At 42.5% G+C, this 13,281-nt stretch overlaps 1 long non-coding RNA gene across 2 annotated transcripts in view; it reads right to left on the bottom strand.

Annotated features, from left to right (window-relative positions):
• LOC109285696 (uncharacterized) overlaps window positions 1–12,435 on the bottom strand; it is a 159,865-nt gene extending 147,430 nt beyond the window's left edge. For both annotated transcript variants that reach the window (XR_002093521.2, XR_002093520.2), the window contains exon 1: window positions 12,262–12,435. This is a non-coding gene — a long non-coding RNA (uncharacterized LOC109285696). The remainder of the gene's footprint in view (window positions 1–12,261) is intronic.
• Between the last annotated feature and the right edge of the window lie 846 nt (window positions 12,436–13,281).

Below are 13,281 nucleotides of genomic sequence, written 5' to 3'. Positions count from 1 at the left end.
GAGGAGGAGCAAAGGCAAGGGGGTGGTGCCTGCGGAGATGTGTCAGCATCCCCATGGTATTTGTTATGGCTGTACAAAACACCAGAGTTTCATTTTGATATCCATTTCACCATTTTGAAGGAACAGTGTTTCATTTCCTTTTATTTTGAAGCACTGTCCCATTTCATTTAATTGAAACCATTTCACTGTTTCAATGTTTCACCTTTAGGTTATAATGGAGACTCATGAAAATGCCTAAAACGTTGTCATTTGCTGCCTGAATCATATGCAAATTGTAGGCATGGTAGCCCCTTCTGAGGGCATGAAGCCTGCCAAGTTTCAAGAAGATAGGTGCAGAGGTTTCTCAGAAACTGCACCTCAAATCTTGAAAGCAAAGTCTGCCAGCAATGGCAGCCTCCCGTCATCCAGCACGGATCTGGGAGCTCGCACTCCTGGGAAGATTGTGGAGCTGTGCTGGACTCCTCCCAGGGGTATGGGCCCCTGGATCTGTGCCCTGCATGAGAGGAGGCTGCCCTGGCTCCTGGAACTCGCACTGGGCACAGGCTGCACCAAGCACTGGAGAAAATTGCTGCTGCTGCCTGTCCCAGGCAGCAGCAGCAGCCTCCCCTCATCTGGTGCACAGATCTGGGGGTACAGGCTGCAGCAGCAGCAATCTTGTCTAGTGCTGGGTGCAGCTGCATTCCATGGGGCTGGCAGAGCCAATTGAGGTGCAGCCAAGTGGTGGGAGTGGGGCAGAGCCAGCGCTGTGCTCTGCCTCCTACCACTGGGCAGAGCTCCAGGGAGCTGGCGGAGCCAGTCAGAGTGCAGTGCTGGCTCTATCCACCTTCTGCCACCAGTCTGCATGCCAATCGGCTCCACCAGCCCCATGGAGCTCAGCCCAACAGAAGGAGGTGGAGTGCAGCGCTAGCTCTGTCCACCACTGGGCTGAGCTCCATGGGGCTGGAGGAGCTGATCAGAGTGCAGCCCAGTGGTGGGAGGCAGACAGAGCTGGTGCTGTGCTCTGATCATCTCCGCCAGCCCCACAGAGCACAGCCAGGCACTGGCAGTTGGACAGAGCCAGTGCTACACTCCACCTCCTGCTGCCAGGCTGAGCTCCATGAGGCTGGCAGAGCCTATTGGAATGCAGCCTGGTGGCAGGAGGCAGGCAGAGCCAACGCTACACTCCGATTGGCTCTAGCAGCCCCACGGAGGACAACCTGGAGGTGAGAGGCAGGGAGAGCCCAGCAGCAAGCACAGCCCTGGCTGAGCTACATGGGGCTGCGGAGCTACTCTGAGTGCCTCCCTGGCTCTTCCCTGCCTCCCACCACCAGGCTGCTTTGAAGCTTGAAATATTTCAAAGCTTTTGAAATGTTTGGAGTGCCCTTGTTTTGTTTCAAAGCGGTTTCGATGCTTTTTGTTTCATTTCAATTTCACTATTTCAAGCTCAAAACACATCAAAACATCTTTGAAATAAAAGATTTGGCAAAACTTCACACAGCCCTAGTGCTCATGTGTTTTGTTCCCTTGCCTCGGCTGGTTTTGGCTCAGCAATACAGGCAAATAGCATAGGTGGGATCATCTGCCAGCTCAAAATGATCCCAAACCATGCTATCCATTGACTTCTGGGGTGCGGGTGCATGTGTGGATGCTGCCTTTTCCCCTCCTCAGCAGGCAGAGGTACAGCAACAGGAGGAGTGGACTCAGCTGAGCTATTTGCTTCCACAGCCTCTACCTCAGCCTCATATGAAGTGACTTCTGGGGAGGGAGATCTGGCTCTAGGGGAAACTTGAGATGTGTGGAGCACAAACACAGATGATTCTCCCTCCTTCTCCAGAATTTCCCTGATTATGGCACTCAGATCCAGCTCCTCTTCTGGCACTGGAAGGCTCAGCATGGGAAGTGAAATGGGGGTGGAGGAGACTGTCATGCTGGTGCTGCTGCTTGTTGTCATGGTTGTGGTGGTGGTGGGGTTATGGCTGGTGCTCTTGGAGGGTATGCAGACTCTGGCACAGGCAGTGGCCCTAGCACTGCTCCCCTCTCCTTGCTGTTTGTGGAAGTCTCATCCCTGCTAGTTGTAGGAATGAGGCTGCATCTTGGCTTGGGGGGTGGGGGGCGGGAAAACTTATACCGTTCCCTCTACCCCTTCTTCCACTTCTCCATGAATCCCATACTGGTGTAATTGTTACCCCATTCACTTTCCTGGAGCAGAACTATTCCTTCAGGGCACTAAGATGGGCAGGGCACCTGTAGCAGGGCATTAAGATGAGATTGATCCTTTAAGACTGAAGCAGAGTGGCCAGGGAGCTCTGCAGGCCAAGCAGAGCTCCACAGCTGTGGGTTGCCTGGGTGACAGCCTAATGGGGTAATTGGGCAGCACCTGTGGGTGTCAGATGACCAGAAGGAAGCAGCATTTCAGGGCATATAAGCCCAGGGCTGGAGGCAAGGGAAGGAGCTACCTAAGACCTGGTGCTGCCTGCTTTACTACCCAATTACAGCAAGACTCCAGGAACCTCCTATGGCTAGAAGCATGTTGTCCTAAGGGTGGATGTTTGTCCCCTTAAAGGGGTATAGTGCTGTTGTCATTGCATTGTTTAAGTTATAGCCCAGGAGCTTATGTTTGTGTTACTGTTTGAACCAGAGGACTGGGATGAGGCTATAAAGGGAGGTTCAGAGGCCTCATTAGTGCCTGGAGAAAGGGGCATATGATTCAGGTAGAGCCCAGTGACAGGCAGAGAGAGAGAGATGCAGCTACAGGGGCACAGAGAACCCAGTGCAAGAGAGAGGATCGTGGCTACAGAGGCCTCAATAGTGACCCAGTGCCAGAGGGGCACAGCTACAGGGTCACAGAGTCTAGCACTAGAGGGGTGCAGAAGTGACAGATAGTAGTATAGCACTTGTGAGGCTTGGGACACAGTAAAAGGAAGGTTGGAGCAGTGTATTATGCCCTTGGTATTAGGACATAAAAGGAGCAGCCTCCCACCTAAAAAAAACTTAATTATATCAAAGGTGTGGTGGGCAGGCCAAGGTAGTGATCAGCCTTGGGACTGCCCCCTGTCACATCACCCTTTCCAGAGCTCTCAAACCTAGCTGAAATCCTCCTCCACTACTCAGAATATACTTCTCACTAAGGCTAAGTATAGACAGTCAAAAGGCTTGAGGCTGAATTGATTCAATCTTAACAGGTCAGTCTCAGCTGTGCAGAGTGAACCGATAAGCAAGTTCACTTTTGATTCTGGAAATACAGAGCACGACTCCCTGCTCATTTGGAGCAGACAGCTTGGGCCAAGGCTATGCTGCACACCTTGTGAGGGGTGAGGTTTTCAGGGAAGGTGCAAAGCATTCTGGGATGCTGGGGGACTGTGACTTGACTTGAATCTGGAGGGGACCTGGGACAGAAGTTTGATAAACTAATTTAACCTAAATCAGTTAAGTCTGATACCACACCCATCCAGGTTTATCTTAAACCAGTTTTGGCGATTTTGAAAATGATTTGTGTGCACTGAACTTGTGTTCCATTACAGATTTGAACCGATTCCTGACCACTTATACTGGTTTGTGTGTAATTTCTGTCCTTAGCCTCATGGTCTGGGCCTTCCTGCTTAGCTCTCCTCCCAAATCCTTAAAGGGCAAACTGTCTCATCCTCCCCCCCACCCCTTCTAAATCTCATCCCACATGCAAGTCCAAGTCTCCCCAGTGCTTGTATGCTAAGCAGAGTCCCTCCTGCCTATTCACGAGTACAAATCTCTTACACGTGGTGATGACAAAACACAGGCAAAGCAGGACTTCCATTACAGGGCCAGGTACTTAAACTGAACTAAAATGGTCTATGGATTATCTTTCCCTACAAGGTTCTTTGCAGACCCAGCAGGAGAAAAAAAAAAAAAAAAGTTTCCTGGTGGTAGGTCTATAGTTGACAGACAATCTGTCAATGGCCCCAGAGTATAGCCTTGATGATCCTTCAATGGGGCATCAGACTCTTCTCTTGGCCAGGTCATTTGCCTAGAATGCTATACAATAGGCTGCCCTATTGTCAGTTCAGACTTGCAAAGTCCACATTCACACAGGATTCATAATTTGATATAGACATAGCTCACTTCACAAAGCTTTCTTCATATAGCATCTCAATCATATCAGGTAACATAGGTAGAAAACAAGGTCAGGATTTAGTCAGGCATTCTTTAAACTTTTTTTGAGGCACCATGAGAGCCGCTAAGCCAAGTCATTTGTTACTTGGATAGAGCTCCCCAAAGCAATGGGATTTAAGTCTTGTTACTCAGAGAACGTCAATGCACTAAGAACACACTCTAGAGTTCTGTCCTGAACCCCAGGATCTTTCCTAAAACCTCTGTTATTTCACTAAATCATATGGCTAGAGGGTTCAGCAAGTCCCTCCTAACTGCTTCTTATAAGCACAAATCTCTCATGGTTACTGTGCTGCCTACATTTAAGAAGCTCTGCTTCCTGTCACATGAGCCTGGGTTACCCAGGACAGAGGCCATAGCTAGCTAGATGTCTTATTACAGACTTTATTTATTTGTTCTTAAGAGCTAAAATTTTGGAGTCCCTGCAGACAGTGCTGTTCCTTATTGTACAGCCTTGATCACCTTTCCATTCTTACAGATACCACGCAGTAATAAGATCCCAACTAGATCTGACCAGGAAAAGGAAAGCATACAAATTCAGAAATAACAGACAGGGATCTCAAGCGTGTAAGCTTCTCTGTCCCAGTAGCTGCAATTGTACCTTGTCTCTGTCACTGCAGTTGTAGGTCTGGAATAGCTTCACCACCACTTAACAGCCTAAGAAGGCTTCCTACAACCTGTGCAGTTGCCTTTGGTCCCAAAAATGGAAACACCCCCCTCACCCCCCAAAAAAAACCCCAAAAGAAATAGTAACCTTGCAACTAATCCAACCCAAAGAAGCCACTGTCTGTCTTTCATTATCATTTCCAGGTCCTATTTCCAACATCACTGAAGGAACAGGAAACTGCTATACAGCAGTTAAGCAGAACACCGGATAACTTTTGGTTTGCAGTAGTGATTAGAAACGGGTTGGGATTTAAAATTTCAGTCTTTGAAACGGGAAACATAAACCATTAAAATAGCAATGGAATGTATTTCAATTTACTAATATCCCTAATTAAATGGAAGAGTCATTCTTGCTAGGGTGCAACACACTCCATCACGTAATCATCTGTATATTCACATTTTTATTCCAGTATAGTGTTTAAGCAAAAATCACCTCCAGGAGTGCAGTTTTTAAACCTTTGGAAGTCACTGAACTGGAGATAACTTATGTGGGCTTTTTATTAACAGAAATGGTCTTAGAGGTACATGAAGGAAAAAATATCACCACTTTAATTATATGAGAATATTCCAAGGCATTTCCTTTGTGGAAGCTGAAAAATTATGAGAATGAATAAAAATTGATTTCTTAGGATAAGCGGCCAAGTTTCTGGCTCCTACTTCTTCAGGGGGTAGCTTAAAAGCCCCTCTCAAACACATTTTTGATGTAAAATAAATCCAGTCAGTTGGCAATATAATGAATGGAAAGACTACCCTTGGCTTCAGTGAATTCAAACAAAACAGATAAAAATTTCTTTGTGCTCTTTCAGAATTCATACATTTAAGGAACAAAAGGAGGTGGGAATAAGCAAAGAATGTCAGGAAACACTTCTAACGATTTTTTTAATTCACAGTTTTACACTGATTGAACTGATTAGCTGAGGTTTACCATAAGAAACCAAGTCATAGCATTTAGCAGGAAACTAATATTATTATATACTTCCCTTAAAGGACTCCTTTAGTTGGCACAATCTTAGCTTTAATTTAGCTACCACTTTAATTTTTTTGTATTTTAAAAAAATAGGTAGTCTGTTTTTAATTTTGAGTAATAACATGGTGCTGGATCACAAAGTATGATTGCAAATCATAATTATAGCTGAATTGCTTCATTTATGGAGAAATCCAAGAGCAGACAACCAAAATTTAAAGCATGGCATGCTCATTAAAGTCCCTTCCCAGATTCTTCTCAAGGTGGGGGCTGCCTTTTTAAGTAATAAATTATGTTACAGTATACCTGTATTTCAGAGAGCTACAGTCTACAGATTAATGACACTGGTGAAGTTGTTCTGTTATGATTTTCTTGGGTCGGAAAAAAAAGGACCAAAAAAACAAAACAAAAAAAAAAAAACACTCAATCTTTGCTTCTGTGCCCCTTCTAGAAAAGGGAGTACTTCCTTTCTCCACACACTTAGTCAAGCTAGATTCAAAGTCAGTTTTTAAGTCATGCTTGCTTTGCATTTATACTATGCCTACCTAACATGTGCTTCAAAAGACACATCTGAAACAATGGCGGAACTAATTAGGTTGGCCAAGAATGCAGATTTCCCAGAATACACTCCATATGTTTGGCTAAGCCAATTCTTCTCAAACTTCCCTGGCAGAAGGACTAGTTTATGATGGATGATATTTTTGCAAATTTTGAGGGCATTTTTAAGTCCTCTTTTTCTATTAAAACACACTAAGCCCCAGAGCTGGTGATGAGCTCTGTGGAAGGAAAGCCCACACCAGCATTGGAGTCTGTTAGGATAATGTCAGATAAATCCTCCACAACTCTAATAATAATAATAATAATAAAATGTCTACTTGTTTTTAAATAGTGCATTTTTCATTTTATTTTCCCAAAGGGGGTCAGTACCATCATTCACATTTTTATAGGTGGGAAAACTGAAATCCAGAGAGGAACAGGGACTTGCAAAGGTCAAGCAACAGGAAAATGTCAGAGCCAGGAATAGAGCTGGTGCTCCGAAGTTCCCGTTTATTGCTCCTTCCAGTAACCCACATTGCCTTCCAAAGCAAAGGTTTTGTTACACAGTATATTTTCAGAAACAAAATGCTTGTCTTTTTGCTGTATTTTTCTTCCTTCCAACAGCCAAATGCAAATGCCAGCAATAGGAAATAAATGCCCACCTTTATGTGGTTGACCTTATTTCAGTGACTGTAACCATTAAATTAAAACCCCTCCCCCATCTCCCCAAGTGTGGAAGTCCTGAAGAGGTGCCCTCTTCTAGAGACAACCAAACTGCCAATAAATTTGCTAAAAGAATTAATAAATGGAGCATTTAAAGTAAATAAAAGCTCCAGTGGTCACTATTAAAATGTCAGAACTCTGCAGCAAATGTAGAAAATATTGATGTTTTAAATGTCGACTACTTTATACTGGCAACATTACAGTAGAAACCCTTTGCCATTTAAAAGGCACTGCCCATTGCTTTAAAATTATCAGATATGTGGGTTTATTAGGGGGTTTTGTTTTTTCATTTTACCAGTATTTTCATTACCTAGAAAAAGAAGCAGTATGAACTCCCAAAACATCTGAAACCATGGTTACTATTTCTCCCGTTCTGCTGTAGCAGCTATATGGAAACAAAATAAAGACCCTTTGCCAGCTATTGCAAAATGAAGAGAGTGACTCCATTGCCCCTGCTTACCATTCTTCTCTAAGCAGCAAATAAAATTATGTACAAGACCGCAGCTTTTGGAGAGTCACTGTCAAGTGTGCAGTGGTTCCTGATACAAGAACCACATTCTAAGGAGTAAAAAGTAGAGTAAGGAGTAAAGAAGTACTCATTCTAAACTCTGCTCCCATTTTATTTCCATTAACTTCATTGAAAGCAGTGTTGGGTTAAGAGACTGTCCACTTCTGAAAATCTTTACACTTCATGAACATGCACCATTGTATAAAACAGTGATTCTTAAATCAGGGTGCTACTGCCAGAGTGCAGTGAAATCCTTTTAAGAGTGCCATGGGGTACTACAAATTTTAGCTAACCCCTTTAAAATGCCTCCTAGCAGTTAGTTAGACAGAGGAACAGATTTTTAGTAGGCTTCCATAAAAGCCATACTGCTGCAGCCTCCTTTTTCCTGGAGTGTGCTGGTATATTATATATCTGCATATAGTTCTTAAATTTGTCTTCTAAGTCTGCAATGGTATATGCATCAGATACTACCTGCTCAGTCTAAGGACTATGTCCAAACCGCTGCAGCATTTTTTTGTTTTTTTTAAAGACTCATCTCTTGCAGATATGTAGGCGGGGGATCTTTGCCATCTTTCACATCTGCCTCACTCTTTACTGTTTTTCTTTTGAACATCTTAACTTCCATCTCCTGTATTTTTCTTACTGCTTAAAGTTACCATTAGTTACTACTCAAATCCAGTATACAAATCCATAAAAACATGCCAAACATTCTGATTTCCAAGATAACCAAGCCTGAAAACAAAAAACTCAAACCAACACAATGGACCCCTCTCTATAGGCGGTCCGGACTACCCTGGCAGTCCATAACCCACAAAGTGAGCTTCTTAATTATCCACAATCCACAAAGCGAGCTTTCCAAGTTAAACAACTTGTCCAAGTATTAAAGTATTCCTCTATTTTTCTAAGTGGTGCCATGGGGTACTACACTCTTCAAGACTACTATACCCAGCACTTCTACCACTGGGCGGTGTGCACACCTTCAGATAGACAGACAAACGCTTATACAGACAAGACTTACTATACAGATAACACACAATTGATCAATAACTGCAACACAGAACCTTATTCACACCCATACGCGTTCTCTACTAAAAATGTTACACAAATTGCCAATTGCTCAAATCACGAGCGAGACTTTATAAAGGGGGATAAAGGCAAGGTGCCGCGTTTATTGATAACATGAGTTAGACAGAGGCTTAGGCACACCGTTCATACAAACACACACAAATCATCATACACATCATTACACACTGGCATACACATACACAAAACCACCATTTCATTCACACATACACCAGATACAGTTACCAGCAACAGTTGCTCAATATCAGACCAGAGTGGCCAACTCGGGCTTATTGAGTAGACGGTGATGATTTGAAGATAGCAGATTTAAAGATAACAGCTGGAGCAGGGTGAACAGATGTATCTGTGCTCCGATGAAACAGCAGTAGAGAAAGAAACTCACCCAACTTGGCATTTTCAATGTGTTCTTTTATAGGGATTGGCATCCTTTGTTTCAGTGCTTCAGGGTTTTTCCATACCCAGCTTCTGTTTTTGAAGTTTTTTCTTTCTTTTTTCTATTTTTTCTTTTGTCTTCAGTTTATCTTAGCCTTGGAGTGTTTTTGTTGCCCATCTGGCAGAATTTCTTCTTCTGTTATCTCCTCTGTGCCTTCGAGCTTCAAAGGGATTCTTCAGCCGTTTGTTAGTTAGTTAGTGGTTGGTAACTTACATTTGGTGCCTTCTTGCTTACATAAACAGTTGAATCTTCTTCTCCCATTTTTATGCCATTTCTCTCACCATTCACCCTTTTACACACACTCATACATAAAGGCTATGCAAATTTCATTCATTTATGTCAAGCAGAAGTATACAAAATGGAGTTTTCAAGTTGCTTACAGGACAACACTAACATGGTTACATTTCACTATTATTACACTCTATGTTAACATCAGTTACATTAGTTCAGTTCATGCTACAGCCTTACATTAGCACAGTTACATGTGCAAACACCTACACTATTCACAAGATAAACCCACAGGTTTCAAACAGGTATCCATGGTGTCAAACACATTCTAACCTGTTGTAGCCTTGTCCTATTCCTTGCAACACAAGAATTGCTCTATTATTTTTCTACATTCAAGAAATGAGTGAAATGTAAGAGCTGGCATTTTCTGAGGGGTGTCAAATCTAATGACGTTTAGGACCACTGCTATAAAGGAACCAAACCAGGGGTGAAAGTTAAATGAATAGACAAAAAGCATGTCTCCTTTAAGATATGCTTTCTCTCTAAGACATCTCATAGCAATTCATGAAGTCCTCACCTCTAAGGTTTAGTCCCACAAACCAACAGCAATATGTAAGGGGGTGTGCATGGGTGCACGTGCATCCCCTGAGTATGGCAGTGCACCCCCTGTGAAAAGGTGCCACCAACACTACTGGTGGCACCTGCAGGCAGTCACTGCTTGCCACCCCCTCGCTGCCAACACCACCAGCAGCATCTGCAAGTGGTTGCTGACTGCTGGTCAGTGCTCACCACTGCCCCACACACCCACCACTGACAGCACTACAGATGCCTGCAGGAGCTCCCTACTTGCCACTGCCATGCTCCCACTGCCTACAGCACTGCCACCACCTGCAGGAGTCACCGTGCCCCTCCAGCATCCAAGGGGACACGGTGTTCATGACACAAACATCATCAGTATGAACACAGGTCTAACAGCTATGAAACTCATCACCCAAGAGAATGACTGTTGCTTACTATAGCAGCCCACTCAGCTTCTGGATTGTCCTGCTCAGCTTCCTCTTTATATTGCCCAGTTCTGGAGTAGGACAGGGCATCTCCTTAGAGATACATTTCAAGAAAATATGCCCTAAAGGTGTAGTACACTCTGTAACATGTCTGAAAATAAAAATTTACTGGGGAAAAAAGCATCAGAGCAAATAGCACTGAACCAAAGATTTGAGGATATTGTCTGTTTAATAGTAATATTCTGAATTGGAGAGCATAATTTCTTAGTTCTTCCTGTTTCTACACCCAGTTAACCTCTTTGTGTGTAATATTTTCAAGAATGACTAACACTATTAAATTATGCTGAGTGCCTAATAGTTTAGGCTTGTTCTTAAAAGTAATATCTTGGCTTTGAGGTGTCAAGAAAAGGTTAAGTGGTAAGTCTTATATTTTCTCTTCCCATTAATTTGCAATAATCTTTCTTCACTGCTCTGATAAACTTTCCTCAGTGATTAATGTAAGAAAAACAAATTTGCACTTTTGTGAAGACTTTATCAAATGTTTCAAAGCATTAATTAAGCATGGGAAATATAGGTATTGACAAAACCATATGTATACATTTCTTTGCTTTTTGATTATGTGCTGGACCCCTGTATTTGGGAATAGGGGTGTGAGTAGGCAGGGGTATGAGGTTTGTGTTCACGCACACTAAGGGGTTCTCCTTTGCAATTCGACTTGTTTACTTTAGACTTAAAGCTTTGAAATGCAGTGTATTCTTCTTCAGGTCTGAAGATAAAGCAGGCAGAGCAAGGACTAAAGAGTCTGCAGGACTGTGAAATTGGAGGGGAAAAGTTCCCAGAAGCAGTTGGCAGAAACTTTTCAAAATTTCTGAACAATTTGCATTAAAAAAAAAAAAAAAAGATTACTTCAAAAGGTTATTAATTTTCTTCAAGGAGAAGGTAGAGCAGAGCGGCAGAGAGACTAACTGTTTCAGAGAGGCATGAGCTTTTGTTGGGAACATCCTGCTTCATTTGCCGATTTTTTTCTGGTTATTATTGAACCAGACCCCCCCCCCCAATAAACTATTAAAATATTTTGATCAACTCTAAGCTTTTTTGTTTTTGTGAAGGCAGTTGCCATTGAGGTCAGCTGTGCTGATGTGCTTGATTCAGTGAAGAACATTTCTATGACAACTTGATTTACAAAAGAAAGTCAATTCTTTATAGGAATGTTCTGCAGTGAACATAGCCAACACCATTTAGCTATATTTATTAGATACACAGTAACCCATTATTTTAGCTGGTGCCCAGAATAGATTTAAACAAGAAAGTTGAAAAATATTTACAAATAAACTAAAGCCAATCTGATGGAACTCTGGTGGATCAAGGTGAACACTAATTAAAAGAAAACAAGCTAAACAAATTATGTAATAAAATGTGCTGCAAATAAAATTGGGGAAATCTGCTGTTTTAAAGATTTTGACAGAGTTGCCCGAAATGCAATTATACCAATATCCTTGGCTTCCTAAAAGCAACAGAAAGGACAATACCAAATAATATCAGGATGGATAGTTTAGACACACACATACACACACACACACACACACACACACATACCTGTCCACTTGTATAATTTAATCCCAAGAGATGCATGGTTGGGTACCATGTATCAGATAAAGAGAAAGCAAGTCTGAACCTACATCTTGTTTCTTTCCTTGATATGCAAGAAATGTGGTAGGCTCAAAACAACCATAAGCTAAGCACAGTGTTCCCCGCCCCCCACCATAGACGCTTATGGCACAGAGTCACCTGGTTATGGTGTGAATGCACTATAGATTCAGTACCACTACAGCTCTGGAGTACTGTACTATCTACACTCATTTGGATCCAGATATACCTCCTCCATTGATGGCTTAAGTGACAATCCAATCTATTTCAATACAGCCCTACAAGCAACACATTTTTTAAATTGAGTTCATAAGAAACATTATAAACAATAAGAATAATAGTCTACCTTCATTGTTACTGCCTTTGGATCTTCTGCTGCTTTTATTTATGCCCTCTTTTGCATATTTGTCAAGTGTGTACACAGTTGCATTGCAGGACTGATCCCCCCCCCACACACCTTTTTCTAATACAACACCAAGAGACGCTGCTTTGAGGCCCTGAATGTGCATTTAAGATGTAAGTGCAGCATAACTCTCAGAGCAATAGTGAATTCTCACATAAGACACATCTAATAACAAAGGTCACCCAAACAAGATAATATTTAACTCTGGTATCCAAAGTATAAAAGAGCAATGGCTCCACTATAACTTTCTAACCTAGCCTAACCTCTCCCACCACTCAAAATCATTTGACACTGTTCCTATTACCAGCTAGAAGCAAGTACATAGCCACATCAGCATTTAAGAACCCAGAGTGTGTTGGCATCCAGGTTTGTAAATTAGCTGAGGGATCTGGAGTAGAAAGTGTTCTTAGGGAAGCCTATTGTGACTGAATCAGTATGCCCATTCTTTTTGTAGGAACAAGACTTTAAAAATCCACTGCAAGAGACTTGACAGCATCCATCAAGGAAAACAACCCCCTTTACTCTAAGGAACAATGTGAACTTTGAGACTTATAATTCCAAAAACATTGCATTTCTTTCAGTTTCACAATGTTCACAGTCCTCTGTGCTTTCACCCAGAGATAACTTGGCATAGCTTGAAGAGAAATGTGGCAGAAAATACATTTGGTCATTGCTAAGAAGTAGATGTGTATCATTTCCTGTTAACCAGGTGTTCTTTTTTTTCCCCACAGATTTATTGGATGCAATTGTTAATCCTCAAAGTGTGCAATTTTAAACTGGTTACTGACATTACACTTATTGCTTGGTAAGCACTCAAAAAGCACTCTAGTCATAACCAAACATACTGTCAGGACATCCAGAACACTGTAAAAACAGCAGATCCCACTCTAAGGTAACCCTGGATGGATGTGGTATCAGACTTTAGCACTATAGGTTCGAGCACTGTAACAAACACCTGTACCA

This window comes from Alligator mississippiensis, chromosome 10, assembly GCF_030867095.1.
Source record: "Alligator mississippiensis isolate rAllMis1 chromosome 10, rAllMis1, whole genome shotgun sequence".
Lineage (NCBI taxonomy): Eukaryota > Metazoa > Chordata > Crocodylia > Alligatoridae > Alligator > Alligator mississippiensis.
Note: the sequence above shows the minus strand (reverse complement) of the source record. Positions and strands in the feature narration are given on the sequence as shown.